We start from the raw sequence: 6193 nt of genomic DNA, 5'->3' as shown, positions 1-6193 counted from the left end.
TAATAGAAAAAGCCAAGGCAGGGGAACAGATCACAATTAATTCAAGAACAAAAATTTTAGCCACTTTGAGTTTTTCTTTTTGCAATGCCTCCTGAGGCTGGACCTTGCTCCCTGTCCTTGTTGATGTCCACATCCAGAGCACAGTCTGGGCATTAGCACACACATTCCCTAAGCATCTTTTCTGTGCCCCTGCACTGAAATATGTACAACACACATGCTCCACAGGTATTGTGCAAGCCCTCAGGAGCTTCACAGACCCTCTGAAACCCAAAGCACAGACAAAGGTGCCTCAAAGCTGAGCTGTACCTGAGCCTAGCAAAGATATGATGATCCCAGCATTTCCCAGTGATGATATTGGTACCCAAGGAGCACATCTTCCCATTGCAAAGCTTTCTCTTAAACTGAGTGTTTTCTAGTCAGGCCCAAGCAGTCCATATTCACTGTTTAAAATGCTGGGTTTGTTCCTACCCAGCTAACATCCAGAAACAGGGTTTGTTTCCCAGTTCTCTACATTTTCTCACTGCAGAAGTGAGACAAGAATCTCCAGAGGTGGTTTGTCCCACCTGTGAACAAGTTTCTGATATAAGCAGAAAGAAAATCATTTTGAGAAGCTTCAACATAGTTTGCACTACACACTTGCACAGCAAAACCCTGCTGAGGTTAATCTCACCCTTATGGTTGACTAAATACTTGCGTTGCACTCCTTGCAAGACTCCTGGGTCTGTGTGTTGCGCTTTAGGTTCAATATTAGGAAAATGCTCTTCACCCAGAGGGTGGTTGGACACTAGAACAGACTCCCCAGGGAAGTGGTTACAGCACCAAGCCTGACAGAGTTCAAGAATTGTTTGGACAACATTCTCAGGCGCATGGTGTGATTCTTGAGGTTGTCCTGTACACAGCCAGAAAATGGACTTGATGATCCTTGTGAGTCCCTTCCTACTCAGGATATTCTATGTTTCTGTGATTCAATGATCATCACAGTTTGCAACCTCCAGGAGTCCAGAGAATCCTTCCCCATCTCTGCAGCTCCACACATGCCTTCAAGATAGACCTGACCTATTGCCCATCTCTGCAGATGAGTTGTCATCCCAGTCCACCTGTACTGAATGACCTAATTCACCCACGTAGGCTGTATTTGCAAATTTCTATGTTTCTCTGTGGACTTCCTGAATTAGAATTAACTCAGTTTTTTGTAAAGAAGGAAGGTTAAGCACTGTACTTGCTACAGCCACCTAGTGCATGCCATATTCCTTCTGCTCTTTTGTTTCCAAGTGACCAACTGACCCGGAAGGGCCAGGTCTGAAATGCATCCTCACCAGCTGCCATCTCTCTCAGAATGTTGAAAATCCTGCCTCATTGCCAACAGCAAGAAGATAGGCTGCAGCTTTGAGGCAAGCCTCCACCCACACATGAAGAATAACCAGTTTCCTGCCATGTCAATAGGAGGCAGAAACTTCTGTTGTCCAGCTAAAAGAAAAAAGAGAGGGTACTGCTCAGCTGTGACTGGGTTATATACATCCTGTAAACCCCACTGCTGAGCTGGGCAGAGCAAATGGGAAGCAACGACCTCCCCAGGCTCCCCACTCTCCCAACACAACTGTGCCCAGCAGGTGCGTGAAGTGAGAGAAGGGACTTGGACCTGATTTTCCTCTCACAACAACTTTATGGGATGATGAAGTTATTCTTAGTTGTAGCAAGCAAAAAATGTATTGTTTCTGTGCTTTGTGACTGAGGAGCACTCTGCAAGGATACTTATTCTTTTTTACCACTTCATCGTTAATGGGGTGTTTTCAGAGTGTTCTCATATACAGTGGCTGAAGTCTCATTATATATTTAAGTGCAATTACTGGCTTGGTTCCATTCTCATACGATATGTCTCCTTGGCACTGCATTTCCCCCATTCTGTTTTGTTGCCTTTGCTGAATGAAATCAGCAGAGGCCAGAATTGTTAATAGATGTGCAATAGCCCTTTAAAGCTCAAGATTCCTGTAAATTTAGCTTCACCCCCACCAGGCATGAAATTGTATGTTATCTCAGGTTGAGAAGGACTCTGGGAGAATGGAGGGTAAAAAGAAACAACAAGGAGAGATGGAAGACAATAACGAGGGAAAAGGTGACACAAACTAATTGGCATTTGGGAGTAGTTAAAACAAGACTGAGGAAGACAGACCGACATATATCTATATCTATAAAATAGAATCATAGAATCATAGAATCATAGAATGACTTGAGTTGGAAGGGACCTTAAAAATAATCTAGTTGCAACCCCCTGCTGTGGGGCTGGGACACCTTCCACTAGACTGGGTTGCTCAGAGCCCCACCCAGCTTGGCCTTAAACATTTCTAGGGATATATATTTACGTGTTTCTTCCCAGTGGAATCCCATGATTTTAAGACAAATCTTGTGGACCCTGCATGTGAATGTGTTTCTAAAAGAGTAACACAGAAAGCAAACCAGTTTGGAAGCATTACAAATGGTATATAACAGCAACCCTGTAAAATTGACAAGACTGAGATAAACCATCATTTTTACTTTAAGTTACTCATCATCTTATGTAAATAGCACCCTATAATTCCAAAAGTTAAACTTTGACCAATATACAGTCTTCAACACAATATGATTTTCTCTGGCACACAAGTTGAAAGAAGACACACTAAACAAGCCTGGGAGCAGGTTCCCAGCAATGCCTACGATATATGTAATTCTAACCTCTTTGAAATTAAAAGGTTGCTATAACAACATGATGCATTTTTTCCTATATAGCTTTCCTTTGCTTGTTTTTCATCATCACTTTTTAGAATATCAGTTGCCATAACGACAGAACATAGTGTCTTAAATACTACCTGTCACGTATATTTATGCAGTATAATTAAAGGCATGGGATAAGGGATTGGGCCAAACTTTAGATTAGTTTAATTCAAATTTCTTCCATGAAACATTCCAATGCTCCCACTAGAAGTAGGAGTGAATTCGGATAGGTCTAGCTTTGCAGGGACACTGCCTCTTGCATCTGTAAATATGCTTAATTTTGCAATGCTTCCCTTGTTAATTAAGTGTTGATGAGTCTTCTAAGTTATAAGCTATCAGCAGGGCTCATTTTTTGGATCTTTTTCTAAGCTGCGATTTCTATTAATTACAGTTGTGTTTCTGTTCTTATTAGCTAAGCTTATCACTCTCAAAGGAATATGAGACTTTCCTGAGTGAAGTAGAAAGCTGAAACAACCAGCCTACTATTCTGCCTTTCAAAGGAGACTGGCAGGCAGGTTCTTGGCTCTGCATCCAGCTTTTTTCACCTCTATAGGGGTGTGACCTAAAATCAGCTTGAAAAGAGAATGATGTCTCCCCATGCAGATGGGGCTATGTCCCTGAATCTTCCTTCTACATGACAGGAATATGCAGAGAAAGAGGCATGGACAAGCTGGGATAGCACTCAGCTTCCCTATGCTGCTGTGCTAGTTTGCAAAGTGATGTGAGTGAGAGCAGCACCAGGTCATTTGCACTCAGAAGTGTACTTGTCACTGGGGTGAGCACCACCCTCCATGGGGAAAGAGCCTATATCCAGTCTGCACCTTATGGAGCATGAAGTCACCAAATTAATAAGTGCTCATGTTTGTAATAGCACAACACAACACTGATGTATTCCCATAAGTCTCTGTGCTCGTACTAATGCTCCTACACCCTTGTTTGCCATTTCTCCTGTTTCTCTGAAGGTTCTTTTTACTTTTGAGCAGAGTACTAACTCTTTGTGGTCGGTGGTGCCTGTTCTAGGCAGAGGCTATATCCCAGCTCTGAAAAACAAGAGAAGTCATTTGGGCACAGAGCTAGCTAGCAACGGGATGGCACTAAGATCACCGATATTTTCTGGAGAAAATGTTCTTGGTGAGGCAGTTTATCAAGGGATCATAAACATAAGCTCTACATTCCACCTTGGAAAGGTTAGGAGTGCTTTATATATATCCACTCAACCAAACACATGAACTCTATACCAGAAATAACGAAGGGAAAAAAACCCCACAAGGGTGTAGGTGTTTTGTTTTTTTTTTTTGCTCTCCACAAGCTCAGAGGAGCTGGAGTTGTCCAAAGCCCACAGCAGACTCCCACAACTACTTTATGTGCCCAATGTGAATGCCATGCCAGGGCAGCAGAGTCATACCGAGGAAGAATCCCAGGCTCAGTCCTGAAGGACATATTAGCCTGCTTGACAGGTGAATTCTCCAGCAACCCACTACAGGGCACACCTAAAAAAAGGACTCAGAGAGGGATAGCACAGGGGGAAGCAAGAAAGACACTGTGATAATTGTATCCTTCATTGTTAATGTGTGGACAGTTACTATGAAAGGAAAGCAGGGATTTCTGGTTTATGGCCAATATCAGTATTTTTAATTTATGGAAAATACTGAGTGATCTGGAGTTCTTAGAGTTCTGATATAGGGCAAAAGTTGTATAAAAAATGAGGTATGGAAATGATCTCTCTGATCTCCATGCTAACTGTTTGTATGAGCATGAAAATAACCATTGAGTAGAGAATAGTAAAAGATAGAAGTACTGATATTTTCAATTTCTGTCTTTTAACATTGACACAGAGTCATAAGTGTAAATTACTGCAATCACTGTTCTGAGTGACTAGGTCAGGTTGATGCCACACTATTCACATGTACTTCTTTAGAGAGAACTGCGTTCTGGATAGTACAGATTATAAGGCACCACAGGCTATCAACTCTCTGCATGCTTATCAGAGAGATCCAGAGTCCCTGCAAAAACCCAGCTGGAGCATTCTGTGATTATCAAGTTGCAGAGGATTGGTCTTCTTTATTCCTATTCTGGTCTTATTCAATAAGCCAGTAGGGCTTTGGCTGAGGTAAACTAGGTATCCTCTACTACCAGCGCTTCAGTGCCTGCTTCAGCAGTTTTCAGTGTTCCCCTTGACACCTGCAAGTTTCCCAAGCAGCTGCAGTTCCAGCTGTTTATCAAAGAAAGCAGAGCTACCCTCAGGAACACCCTTGGTCTCTTCACTCAACCATGGAATGCTGCTCCCCCACATGGTCATAGAATGAGACATCTTGAGGATGCCTGAATTAAATCTGCCACTGACCCCAAATGTGGGGTGTCTCTGTAGATTAAATGGAGCCAAAAAAACAACCAAATCTTAACACAGGCAGAACTTAGAGCACTAAGATCATTCCCCCATGTCCTGTGTTCATACAGGGTTTTTTTAGACACTTACTTAGGACTTTAGCCTCCTACCAGACTACACAAAAACGTAGGCACAGCTGTGTCCTTGTTAGACACTTATTATTCATACAATACCAGGGTTGTAATGCTTTAGTGAGTACATCAGTTCTTCAGACTACACTATGGGCTTGGTGCCTCCTTACAGACACAACCAGGTTGGTTTTAGAAGATTACTCAGAAAAATACAAAGTGTTCACACTTCCCTTCTCTGAGCTGTTGGCAAGAACTCTCTCAGTAGCAGATTCCCTAACAAGACAGATGGATCTGTCCATTAACATGATGGTTACAGATCTGTGACTTCTTATTAATAACCTAAGAAAAATGTGTAACATCCTGTCCTTCTCTCCCACACTCAGATTGCCAAGACCAAGCGCTCTTTCATCACTGGTTAGCACTTCGGCATCTGTCAGGCTGAGCTTCATCCTGGAGGCCATTAGCAAAGGGAAGCAGCTGATGTAATCAGATTATGCCTTAATGATCTATGGCCATATGCAACTAATATATGGTGGTAGTAATGCACTGGACAAGCAAGGAGCTCAAAGATTTTCAGGGGGACAGAGAGTGCAGTGTCTGATAGTCCAAGTCCCTGATGGAGTGCAGCAGGTCTGTGTAGCTGCAGAGCTGTCTGTGTACGGTGTCCTGTTCACAGAAAATTGCTTGACCAAATATGCTTCACTCTGACCACACACATTTTGAGTATTTGTCAGAGTCTTTGTCATAAGGTCATCTCTGCACTTTCAGTGTAATCCATGTCAAGCATGAGCAGGCTGCTCTTGAAGAGAAGGGGAGCCAAATCAAGAAGATAAATCCGCAAGGCAAGATCAGGATCAGCAAGATACAAAGATCCATGTAAGTGTACTTACAGTACAGCTAAGGAAAAAATCAAGTGCAAAAATTTGAACTTCCACAGGGGTCTCAAAGAAAAGGAAAATGACAGAGCCTTCGAAACTGATGAAATAAA

The sequence above is a fragment of the Pseudopipra pipra genome, chromosome 5, assembly GCF_036250125.1.
Source record: "Pseudopipra pipra isolate bDixPip1 chromosome 5, bDixPip1.hap1, whole genome shotgun sequence".
NCBI classification, from domain to species: Eukaryota; Metazoa; Chordata; class Aves; order Passeriformes; family Pipridae; genus Pseudopipra; species Pseudopipra pipra.
This window is presented reverse-complemented; position numbering follows the sequence as displayed.